Source organism: Onychomys torridus, chromosome 21, assembly GCF_903995425.1.
Source record: "Onychomys torridus chromosome 21, mOncTor1.1, whole genome shotgun sequence".
NCBI classification, from domain to species: Eukaryota; Metazoa; Chordata; class Mammalia; order Rodentia; family Cricetidae; genus Onychomys; species Onychomys torridus.
In genome coordinates this window covers 4271597-4284719 of record NC_050463.1, presented here as the reverse complement: position 1 = coordinate 4284719, position 13123 = coordinate 4271597, and the positions used below count along the sequence as shown (strand labels likewise).

Below are 13123 nucleotides of genomic sequence, written 5' to 3'. Positions count from 1 at the left end.
GGGAGACGTGCAGATTGTGCAACTGCAAGATGTCGGCTAAGGTTGCTGGTCAGGGGCCATTTGTTCTGTTGCTAGGCTACCTGACCATGGAATGCTCCTTACTGCCCCAGCCAGCAGGGTGTCAACGAGGGGCGACCCACCTATGGGAGAGAATGAAAGGGAAGGGCAACACAAAGAGACGGACAGCAAGACAGAATTCTGATCAAGCCGCCAATCTTTATTTTTCTCCACATGGCTTATAGAGCATAAGGGGGGGAAGGGGCAGGAAGGAGGGAAAGGGAAAAGGGGCATGTAGAACATGGAAGGGGTGCAGGACATGTGAGGAAGATCGTGCAACTGCAAGATGTCGGCTAAGGTCACTGGTCAGGGGCAGTATATTCTGTTGCTAGGCTGCCTGACCCTGGAATGCTCTTTACCTTCGGTTGTCATGGCACCTGACTGTGGGATGTTCTCTTATCTTTGGGGGCCTCTGGTTACTGCTCTGGGAAGGGGCTTATGAGTTGTTCTTTGGTCTAGCTAGTACTTTCCATGGTTCATGTTTGGTTCCTGACATCTTGGTCCCTAACACTTTACATTTGGTTGTCATGGCACCTGACTGTGGAATGTTCTTATCTTTGGGAGCCTCTGGTTAGTAAACAGGTGTTACTGCTCTGGGGAAGGGCAGTGGTCATATAACTTATTCTCTGGCCTAGCTAGTACTTTTCCATGGTTCCTGTTTGGTTCCTGACATCTTGGTCCCTGACATCTCTCTCTCTCTCTCTCTCTCTCTCTCTCTCTCTCTCTCCCTCCTTTTTAAAAACCATTTAATGGTCGGCCTGAATGAGGGGATGCAATGGAAGCAGATTGGAGCCACTGCCGTTGCCTGACCCGAGGTAACCACTGAGAGCTCACCCTCCAGAAGAACATGAAGAAGCAGAGCGACTCTGTTAAGGGAAAGCACCAAGATGATGGGCTTTCTGCTGCCGCCTGCAAGCAGAGGGACTTGGAGATCATGCAGCAGAAGCAGAAAAAAGCAAACAAGGGGAAGGAGGAACCCAAGTAGCTTTGTGGCTTTGTGTCCAACCCTCTTGCCCTGCGCCTGTGTGCCTGGAGCCAATCCTACCATGCTCAGTTTCTTCCTGTAGTGCCCATGGGTCCCAGCACCGATGGCATTCCCTTGAGTCTGCAGCGGGTTCCTTTTGTGCTTCCTTCCCCTCAGGTAGCCTCTCTCCCCCTGGGCTGCTCCTGGGGGTGAGGGGGTTACCTCTTCCCAGTGTTTTTTATTCCTGTGGGACATACCCCAAAGTATTAAAAGTAGCTTTGTAATTCCTTGAGCGCCTGGTTTGACTGGGGATTGGGGGGATGGGGATGGAGGAGTGATTGCCCTTTCCTACTAAAAGAGAGTTCTTTTAGGCAACTAAAAGAGATCTGTAGACTTCGAAGAAAAACATCACAGAAGCAGCCTTTATTTTACTGTGGCGACCAGAAAGGCACTCCAGTTCTGTGGTGGAGGAATCCGCTAAGAACTATAGAGACTTCTTTTCTGAGATTTTTATGCCCCATTCAGACCTTGAACACCATCCTCATGATGGGTTTTGAGGGCCATAAGAGGGGAAGGATCTAAGACCTAAGTTTATGTCTCTCTTCCTCATTCTTTGTTTGCTTGAAGGTTGGCAAAAAAAGAAGAAGAAGAAAAGAAAAAAGAAAAGAAAAGAAAAAGAATAAAAGTCCTGTTCACTGACTTCTGGTGGTCAGCTGCTCTCAAGTGTCCACATTCTCTTCTGTTCTGCCATTCCTAGTGGAATGAAGGTGGTTTTTGTCTTCCATTTTCTTTGACCTCAAGATGAGGATAAAAACCTGTGGTAGCCTCTGCTCCATTCTTCCTGTGCCCTGGTTTGTTCTGTGGTTCTGGGCTTCTTACATCCCTGTGCCCAGGGCTGAACCACTTGTTTCCTTTTGATTGCCAAAAGCAGATCAAAATCTTCAGTCTCTGTTGGTCTTTCCTTGCCCCTTACCTCCAGCTCAGGAGCCAGGAAGGGTCTGGGGCCACACTGCTAGGATCAGCTAAAGCTCCTGAGTTAGACTCTTGAGCTTAAATGAAGACACTAGTTTCGCTTAATCAAGAAACTAGGTATTGGGCCACTTCTTCCAATTTAGATAATTAGAGTATTGAGCCTACATGGTGGGAATTACCCATTTGTCCTTGAGGAACTGAGCTCAGCTAGATGACTCTTGACACTAACATTAGGAGCATGATTTAAAGGGTACCTCAGTTTGTTAGTATAGATGAGGAGTTAGTTTTTACCTGTCAGTACTGACTGGACAGCAGTGTTGCCTGGAGACTCCAGGGTGGTGGTGATTCTGCGTGGGGAGCCAACAGATTGGTGCCAGGAGCAGCCCCAGATAGAGGAGTACACCGGCCCAGCAGGAGGCAACTTTGACTCAGAAGGTAGCCCAGCTACCTTTAGTGAAGGTCTTCTCCAGTTCTGCTCCCTCATAGCTGTGAAACCTAAGGCTGATTAGAGATTCTGCAGCACCTTAGCTTTTGGACTGCCCTGCTTCCCCTATAACCAGATTGTTTCCTTAACATAGCTAGGTTTTCGGGAGAGCATCTTAAGTCTGCTTTCATCCTACCTGAACCAGTTGGTAAGGGTAACCATGATGTAGAGTGAAGCGAAAAAGAAGGCAAAGTGGAAGGCTGAATAGCTGTAGGACAGATGCTGGCCCTGCACCTGCAGAGGTCTCTTGGTCAGCTGGCCTGGTTCTGCTGCTCTGTCCTAGAGAGAGAGGTGCTGGTGGGAAGCAGTGCTGCTGAAACCTCTCTCCCCCAACTCCTCTTGTGAGGACTCTCGAGGGCTCTTGGCACTTTACAGGGTTCAAACATTTCCTGGATTGCTCCCTTGACTCACCATCCTCTGGTTCCACTGTTTGGGGGCAGCAGAAACAGAGTGAGGGCTTCTGTAAAGCAAGGCAATGGCTTCAAGACAATGTGAGGGTACTAATGTAGAAAATTTTCCCTTTGAAAAGATTGGCTGGTATAAGAAGTGGAGGCACACCTGGGTTCAAATTCTTGCTCCAGCATATAACTGGCTATGCAAACTTTGGTAAGATATTTAATCTTTTGTGCCTCAATTCCTCCAGTTGTGAAATGGAGCAAATACTTACCTCACAGGGTTGTTGAGAGGATTAAATTAAATGAGATTATGTATGTAAAAAAAACACAAAACATTTGACAGGGACTTTATTGCCTGAGTTCAGCTCTGTCAAGGTTCAGGTCCAAAAGTGGAAGTGTGGAGTTGGTGAGGGAAGCAGACTGACAGGATCTGAGGGGGAATCTGGACAGCTGCTGCTTTATTAATGAAGGCTACACTTTCATACTCTACAATTACACAAAAGAGTACATGGGAATGGGAGGAAGGGGTTTTGTGTGCTGGGTTGTGCTTGTGACCAGGGATTGAGGGAGCTAGCATGGACCATGAGGAGTTAATAGACATCACAGTCATGTGTTAGTGGAAGGGCAGCTAGTTCTTCTTGCCAGAGATAAGGAGAATGGCTCCCTTTATAGCAAGAAGGAACTTTCTCCCAGCCCTTGTGGAAATGTCAGCACTTTTTTAAATGTCTGACCTTGGGAAAAGGACTTTTTGTGTGGCTAGACCCTCTATTATAGAATATTGCTCAGTTTATCCAATAGCTAATGCTTAACGTTAGCAAAGACAAGCTACACAAATATTCCTGTGAACCTCAGTAGACCTTAGGAATTTAAAAAAATCTTGTTTATCAAATATACCTTATTTATTTAAAAAAAATCTTGTCAAATAGACCTTATTTATCAAGCATATGTTACTCATCTAACTTTTCTAGTAGTTTGGTGTTAACTTGTGCAGGTGTAGGCAGAGTTATCATGGTCTATGTTTTCACAGTGGCAGGGATTTTTATCCAAAGAATTATTTTCTTTAAAGCAGCTCACATTGTATACACCTTCATTCTCCACTGAAGCTCACCCAAAATTTCCCAAAGGAAAAGGTATAAAGAAACTCCCATAAGACACAGTGAGAATTATTAAAAATGAAAGTTAAAAGGTACTGGAGGATTTTGATAAGCAATAGCAAAATTCTGGGAAACAGTAGTGGTTGCCATGCAATCTAGGCCACTTTATGATCCCCTTTTCATGGGCTCTCTTTGCTTTAGTTCTATGCATTCTAAATTTGTAGACCTGTAGCTCTGAATATTTTTAACAAATATTTCAGTAACTGTACAAAATGCTTTGTTGCAGATAACTGAGAAGAGTCCATATTTAGTCCCACTCTCTCACTTTAAGGTCATGACCCCTTATCAGGGAAAGGACCCCCTATTTCTACTAACCATAAACTCTTCTTACTCTCTCCAGGGGTTACGTGCACCACATTGGGCATCTGTTGTGGGAGTCCTTACAGGATGAGAATGAATACTTAGGGCAGATTGATTTCCTCAACCTGGATCAGAGAATATTACCAGATAGATCATTGTCAGCATATTTAAAACACAGTACAGTTTGAGAAAAAGTTTCTGCAATGTCCACATCTCGAGACCCCTGAACAAGACTGCTGCAGAGCCGATATGTTCGATGCAAGCACAAAGGGGTTTATAAATATCAAGCAAGCCCAGGCTTGGTCCAACTCTCAACACAGCGGGTGGAGGAGGATGGCCCTAAGCTTTCAGAATGAGGGGTTTTAAGTGAAAAATCCAGAAGCTTGGAGGTACAAGCCTTTGCATTACAAGATTGGGTTACTGGTTGGGGTCCAGGGGAATTTCCATCAACAACAGCTATTAAAGGACGTTTGGAGCCCGTAGACATTGTCCAAGGACATTTGGGTGCAGCAGATGTTGTTTATCATAACTATTCCTTGGCCAGCAACCTTCCCACCCTGGTGAGGTCTCCTCAACTGGCGGTCTTAGCTAGTTGTTTATTTCTCTAGGGACTATTTTGAAGGCTATTTTAAAGTTTTACTGGGACTTAGTTCAGCTTCTATCCTAGCATTTGTTAGAAATGAAATTTTTCTTTAAAATGGAGTTTGTCTTGCTCTCTCATTCCCTCCTCTTCTTTGTAACTACAAGAGCCCAATCATGGGTCTTGGTTCAGCATTTCTTGATTTAATCGTCTCTCTCTCTAAAAACCTGTTTTCCAGCTCCATCAAGGTTACTGCTCTTTCCATATTCATGTGGTAATTAGACCTAGCAACCATCAGCTGAATGGTCTCAAGTCTCTGTTCAGGATGGAGGGGCCAAAAGTCAAGAGTTGTAGCAATATAATAATAGGACCCAGCAAAGTAGAGACTAGTCAGTCAAGGAGAAGTGTTAAATCATGATTCAAACCATCCTGGTTTGCTTCCCATTCTCTTTTTCTCTTTACCAGCTCCTCTCTCACTTTGGCCATTATAGTTGGAGTTTTCCTGCCTGGCTCACAGTCAGGACAAATCTCTCTCACCCTCCAGGCCCATAGACACTCAGAACCAACCAAGTAAACACAGAGAAACTTATATTGTTTAGAAACTGTGGCAGGCTTCTTGTTATCTACTTCTTCTATCTTAAATTAACCCATTTCTATTAATCTATTCTTTGCCACATGGCTTGTGGCTTACCGGTACCTTACATCTTGTTATGGCAGCGGTTGGCCATATCTCTCTGCCTTCGCCTTCCACTTCCCAGGATTCTCCTCTCTCTTGTCCCGCCTATACTTCCTGCCTGGCCACTGACCAAACAGCATTTTATTTGTACAGATCAATATCCACAGCACTTCCCCTTTTCTTTTTTCTTTTTTTTTAAAGGAAGGTTTTAACTTTTACATAGTAAAATTACATATAACAAAGCAATTATCAAGTAAGAATTACAGTTACAATATTAAAGAAGATATCCTATCTTTTATTTGTGAGTCTAAGGTTTTATATCTAACTTATCTTTTATCATAATTGAGGAAATTATAACTATCTAGTCTTCAACCACATCAAAGACCTCAGAAGGATATAATATTACCTGAGATCTGGGAGAAGGATGCAAGCAACTTTCGGGAGTCTTGCCAGAGACAGCTGGCAGCCTGGACAGTCACCTAATGTTCCTTTGTAAAGTTGGGGCATCTGTCTTCAGTCCACAGGGCTAGAGTCTCTTGGTCACTTTTTTCAGTGTCCTGTAGAATGTCTGGCAGTTTCCTCTGCGAAGCAGGAACCTGAAGGACCATTTTGTCAAGCCAAGTTCAATGGTCACCTTTCTATGGGTCCTGCATGTCCAGTTGATCAAGCAGTCTAGGCAAGAACAGTTTCTTGCCCAAATGGCTATTTTTGCCAAGGTGAAAATAAACTCCATATGAAGTGTCTTCAATGCCCATCCTCCTCTCTAAAGTAAATCTGGTGCTGCCAGGAGCAGACATGTCTCACTGTCCAGAAAGTCTAAATTTTAAAAATATTTTAAAAGCCATATTCTGTAGGTCTCTGAAGTATTTGAAGATTACCTATCTATCTGAACTATCTCTGTGTATACCTAGAAGACTTAACTAATATGGCTATGAGTATGATTATCATAGATGACTAATTATTAATCTATTTTTAATTATCCATTATAATTTTAAATGAGCTACACAAACATAATACCTTAAACAAGAGTAGAAATATACACACAGTATAACAAAATTAACTTTAAGTTTGTATCAATAGACTAAAATCTATACCAATGTAAGACATTTTAAACAAGTTGTTGTTCTTTAAAAGTAAGTTCATTAATCTACCCTTTTATCCTAATATATATATATATAATATATATATATATAGTCTTTTACTACTCCTGAATGGTCTATATAGAAGCAGCATTCTTCATCCAGTACTGCACACAATCCTCCTGCTGGAGGAAGATCAGATCCAACCCTTGTCTGTTCTGCACTACAGCCTCTGCTAAGCATGTCAGGGACACCTGAAGATGGGAGATGGAGTTTTCTAATCTTTCTATATCTATATCTAAAGCAGCAGGCAAACTGGAATAATGCTGGCTTTGGGTAATTAGGGATACTGTCCCAGTCCCTAAGCCAATTAAGATACTTAGTCTGAGAGCTGTTACAGGTTCTCTCTTAATACGTTTTGGGGACATAATTTCTAGCTTATAGAGTAGCTCTTCTTCTGTGTGGTAAATTAACCCTGGGACTAGTCATACCATCACACAGAAACCTTTCGTATTATGGAGAACCTGGATAGGAATGCAGGGTGTTAAACCTGAGGAACAAGCCCATCGTGTATCATTGTGGGGGTTCAGATAACTCTGGGAATCTGAGAATGCAAGAGTTTTGTTACAGAGGGTTTGTTGCCCCTTGGGTACTGTCCCTATACAGAGGCCTTGACCAGTGACTTGCTGAAGAGTCAGTGGTGCCTTAGACTGCCAGCAGCATTGGTTAGGGTCAGTGATTTTGGTGTAGTTACCCACTACAGTAACACCTTCATAGTACTGGGGGACCATATCATAGCAAAGCCAACAGGATGCAGTCAAGTCAGGCTTAGTAGAGTTCAGGATCAGAAGTGACTGGTCAAGGAGCTCTAGGAGCAGATCCCCTCCTCTGGTGGTGACTGGACCAGTTACTGAGGTCTTGGTGACTAAAGGAACTGGTGTGCCTGATGGTTGTGGGGTGCTGTGGTTTAGGGTGCCTCTCAAGGGCATGGGCTTTGGGCTGATGGCAGGTTTATTACCCGATTGGTCCCTATAGCTGCTTTTAATGGAACCTGAGTGTGCCTGATAGTGAATGTCAGCCCAGGGTCATGCTCATAGAGGTGAAGTCTCAACCCCCATGTCTTACCAGTCAGCCAGTCTATTTTCTTTCCCTGGTCAGTGGATCTAATAACCAGTCAATTGCAGCACCTCCTGTTGGTAGCCTGTGGATGGTTGGGGAACTGCTCTTTTTCATAACATGATCCACAGTTTACCCACTGCCTACCCATGGGACACACTCCCGTCTCTGGTATACTCATGTCCCCTGCATGGGATGCTGTAATCAAATCCCCTCATACTGGAGGTGTCCACATAATCTATCCTGTGTACTCTCACCCCCAGCTGGCACAGTAGGCATTCTCAGGGCCTCCACATTTATATTGCTGCTCCTTAGTGTGGGAGTGGGCGGGACAAATATAGAACCCAAGACTGCTAGTCTTACTTTGTTCCCTGGGGGATCTGCAACCATATCCCAGAAACATTCCCTTGTCTGACCAGTCTTTCTCTGCCAGGCCACTCAGGTTTACATAAAGGTCATGCAGAGATGCCTCCAAGTCTGGGTCTGGTAGCAGAGAGGCTGGGTTCAGGGCAGTGGACACCTGGAATATTATTCTGGCAGGGTTGAACAACAGAGTCTGATAATGAGTCATTCTGGTGTTACTTAGCCATCTATCGAGAAGTTGGTTAAGGACTCCCTCTAAAGCATAAGGGGTTGTTATGATGAGGTTTTGTCCCAAAGTCAATTTATCTGTATCCTTGACCACTGAGGCCACAGCTGGTATTATTCGAAGGCATGGGGGCCATCCTGATGTGACTGGGTCCAGTTTCTTAGACAGGTAGTCTACAGGCTGCTTCCAAGGGCCCAGAGTCTGAGTTAGGATGCCCTTGGCAATCTCCTTGTGCTCATCCACAAATAAGTGGAAGGGCTTAGTTACATCTGGCAGTCCCAGTGCTGGTGCTGACAGCAGGCTTTGCTTGAGTTTGTCAAAGCCTTGCTGATGTTGTTCAGCCCACAAGAAGTCTTGCCACTCTGCAGTTGCCTCCTACAGAGGCTTAGCCAATTCAGCAAAGCCTGGGATTCACAGCAACAAAAGGCCACCATGCCTAGGAACTCCTGTGCTTGCCTGGCAGTCACGGGGGTTGGGATTTTAAGGACTGTTTCTTTTCATGTGCCTGAAAGCCACTGCTGTTCTCCCTTCAGGATGTACCCCAAACATGTTATCTGTTGTTGACAGAGCTGGGCCTTCTTAGGCTCAATGTCCCAAATTCCCCAAGGCACAGAATAGTCGGTTAGTCCCTTTAAGGCAGCTCTCCTGGTTGGCAGCTGCAATTAGCAGATCATCTACATACTGTAAGAGACTAACTTCAGGGTTCTGCAGGCAGTACTCACCCAGATCCTCATGCAGGGCTTCATCAAAGATGGTGGGAGAATTCTTAAATTCTTGTGGCAGCCTAGTCCGTGTCAGCTGACTGCTGACCCCAACTTCTGGGTCATGCCATTCAAAGGTAAAATATTGCTGACTTTTGGGAGCCAAACTCAGGCTGAAAAAAGCATCCTTTAGGTCAAGGACTGTGTACCATTGTTGATCAGCAGGCAGGGAGCTGAGCAAAGTATAAGTGTTTGGGACTGTTTGGGACTGTTAGGTGGATGTCAATCACCCTTTTATTGCCTTCCCTCAGGTCTTGGACTGGTCTATAGTCATTAGTTTGAGGCTTTTTTTCTTTCTTTCTTTTCTTTTCTTTTTTTTTTTTTTTTTGGAGCTGAGGATAGTTTGAGGTTTTATAACAGGCAGCAGGGGTGTGTTCTGGGCCAATTGCACAGGCTGGAGAATTCCCAGACCCAGCAGTTGCCTTATGTGTGGAGTGGTGTCCTTCTTGGCCTCTAATGGCATAGGGTGCTGGCAGACTTTTACTGGGTCTGACTCTGGCTGCATTTCCACATAGACAGTGGGGTGATGTACTGCCAGCCCCTTTCCCCTGGTCCCAGCCCAGGCTGATGGACACTCCTGGAGCCACTCCTCCAGTCAGAGGTCAGGTACAGGAGCCACTTGGTGTAATCTGTATTCCTCAGTTGTATCACTGGTTATCAATACATGAATAGGTTTTCCATTCTCATGAGCAATTTAGCTCTTTCCTCAGAGAAATGTATCTGAACTTTCATTTTGGTCAGGAAGTCATGCCCTAACAGGGGATGTGGACATTCTGGAATTACCAGAAATAAGTGGGTTTCCCGACCCACTCCTAAGTCCACTGTTCTTTGGGTAGTTCATGAATAGGGACTACTGGACCCCTTGGACCCAAGTCTGTTTGTTTGTCATGGGTCCATTGGCCTTTAATAACACTGAATTCTGAGCTCCCGTATCCACATGAAATCAACCCCTTTCAGTGTTACCCTAGGTTTGGGAGGGGGAAACTGAACCCTGTCTCCCTTAATGTCTTTCTGGCTAAGCACTTTAGTGTCACCCCTAGTCACCTTCTCAGGGCAATCTCTTGCCCAATGCCCTTTCTTCTTTCAACAAGCACACTGATTCCTCCCCAGCCAGGGCCCTCTGTTACCTCTTGGCCTTTCTTCTTCTTCCCTGGCTGCCAGCTGCCACAGTCTTCTCTGGTGTTCGTCAGTACCAGCAGTCGTGGCTAGTAGGACTCTAGCCAGATGCTGGTTCTGTCACTTCTCTTTTCTTATCTCTTTTACCTCAGCGCTTTCTCTTCCATTGTAACTTTCTCAGCCACTGTAACTAAGTCTCTAATGCTTTTTTTCTCCTAGGTGCTCTGACTTCTTTAGTTTCCTTTTAATATCTGGAGTTGCCTGATTAACGAAAGCCAAAGTCAAGGTGGCTGCATTTTCTTGTGACTCTGGATCATATGGAGAGTATTTTCTGAAAGCCTCCTGCAGTCACTTCAAAAATGCAGCTGGGCTTTCATCCTGGCCTTGCCTAACATCATAGACCTTGCTCAAATTTGCAGGCCAATGTGTGGCTGCTCTGAGACCTGCCAATAGAGCCTAGTGATAGGCTAGGAGCTACCCTTTACCTTGCTCTGTATTATAATCCCACTTACGACAGGTTATAGGGAATGCAGCATCTATGAGAGCTGTATTAACTGTGGGCTCTCCATTGGGTCCTGGAATCCATTTCTGGGCCTCCAGTTGGATTCAATTCCTCTCTTCTGTAGTGAATAGGACTTGTAAACGTTGCTGAAAATCATCCCAAGTAGACTGTTGGGTAAAAAGAGCAGTCTCAAGAAGGTTAATCAGGTCCTGGGGATTCTCAGAAAAAGGGGTATTCTGAGACTTCCAGGTCTTCGGGTCACTAGTAGCAAAGGGCCAGTAATTAAAAGGCTGATTCCTATCATTATCAGGGGGACCCGCAGCTTTCAAGGGAAGGGCAACTGCTCCTGGATCAGGAGTTTCTCCTCTCTGTCTTCAAGTACCCCTCGTCCGTCCTTCGCTGGAGCAGGGTCTTCCAGAACCATGGGAGGCTGTTCCTGGGCCACTGGCACAGGTCTAAGAGCTGGGGTTTGGTAAGGAGGGGGAGGGAAGATGTCTTCCTCAGTGTTTCCACCCTGAAAAATCAGAACAGAAGGACCCCCACTCGGTGGGTGCATCTTCTCTGTAGCCAGCACCTTAGCCTGTTGGGGAAGGAAAATTTTAACCCAAGAAGGGGGGTCTTCTATGAGGCCTCGTCAGGTAACGATGTAAAGTGTCTGGTCAGGGATTCCATTACATGGTCAAAACATGATCTTCTCCACAGCTCTGATGGGGCCAGCATTAAAGGTTCCCACAGGAGGCCAGCTAACATTGAAGGAGGGCCATTTTGCACTACAAAAGGTGACAAACTTCATTTTGTGAATTTCTACCCCTCTATTATGAGTGATGTCTCGTACATCCTTCCAGTGAGCTAAGTAAAGGTCTAGGAGATGGGAGGGGGACTGTCCATAGTACCTGTCACAGTCAAGTCTACAATGAGAACAATTAACTTGCTACACACTGTAGTGGATAGCCATCCCAGCATTGGCCTATTTCACCAATAACACACAAGACCAAGGGCACATAAAAAAAAAACCAACGAGACAACCAACGCAGCTCCAAGAACAATGACAGCTCAAAGTGCTCTGGTGGGAGTGTCCTTCCAGGATCAACCACACTAAAGACTGTCCAGACTCAAGGCTCTCTGTCCTCAATCAGACAGACATTGGGAGCTTCCACATCCCCAACTCTAGAGTCCAGAACATCTTTCAGGACCCTGTGATCCCGGCTTTCCAGTGCGTCCACTGGCTGCCTGCCACAGGCACTGACCATTACTGGACCATACCACAGATCAAGTGTGCCTCAGAAAATAAAAGTACAGGTGGCACAGAGATCAGAACAGACAGAGACACAGAAAATTACCAGCCAGTTAGGAACCCCTTCGATTGGGGTCTAGGGGTCACACTGTTCCCAGCCAATGCAACAATGTAATGACCACATCTCAAGACCCCCAAACAAGACCACCACAGAGATGATATCAGATGCAAGCACAAAGAGGTTTATTAATAGCAAGCAAGCCCGGACTTGGTCCATGTCCAACACTCAACACAGTGGGTGCAGGAAGATGGCCCTAAGCTCTCAGAAAATCCACAAGCTGGGCGGTACAAGTCTTTGCATTACAAGACTGGGTTACTGGTTGGGGTCCAGGGGAATTTCCATCAACAACAGCTATTAAAGGATGTTTGGAACCTGCAGACATTGTCCAAGGACATTTGAGTGCAGCAGATGTTGTTTATCATAACTATTCCTTGGCCAGCAACCTTCCCACCCTGGTGAGGTCACCTTGACCAGGGTCCTAGCTAGTTATTTATTTCTCTAGGGGCTATTCTGAAGGCTATTTTAAAGTTTTACTGGAACTTAGTTCAGCTTCTATCCTAGTACTGTTAGAAGTGAAATTTTTCTTTAAAATGGAGTTTGTCTTGCTCTCTCAGTTTCCAGGCAACAATCAGTCTAGTTCCAGGTACAAAATAAAGCTTAAGATGTGATGTACATAGAGAGTACATGTGACCATGAGGATGGGTTCTATAGCAAAAAGGCCTAGAATCTAATGTGATTTCTGACCAATGTAACGTAGAGGTCAGCAGGCCATAGGGTACATGTGACATATCCCCTCAAATGCTTAGTGGACTGTTATGCCCAGATCGCAGGGACCCCCAAAAGACCACCACGGAGACCGAATCCCATATGTAAAAGCAAAGAGCCTTTATTTTCAAGCTCCGGCGCTTGGTCTATCTGTCCCATGCAGTGGTGAGAGCCCAGGCAGGCTAGAATTTTTATCATAGCAGGGGTTGAAGTGAGAGCATATTCAGGGTTCAGGACCCTGATTGGCTGACATTTGTTTAGGGGTATCTGTGAAACAAAAATAGGTGTGTGCTAGATTCAGGGACATCTGGCCACCTT

General features: G+C 45.2%; 1 pseudogene; it reads left to right on the top strand.

Moving 5' to 3' along the window:
- Window positions 1-832: 832 nt before the first annotated feature.
- On the top strand, window positions 833-1042 carry LOC118571900 (annotated as a pseudogene).
- Window positions 1043-13123: the final 12081 nt, after the last annotated feature.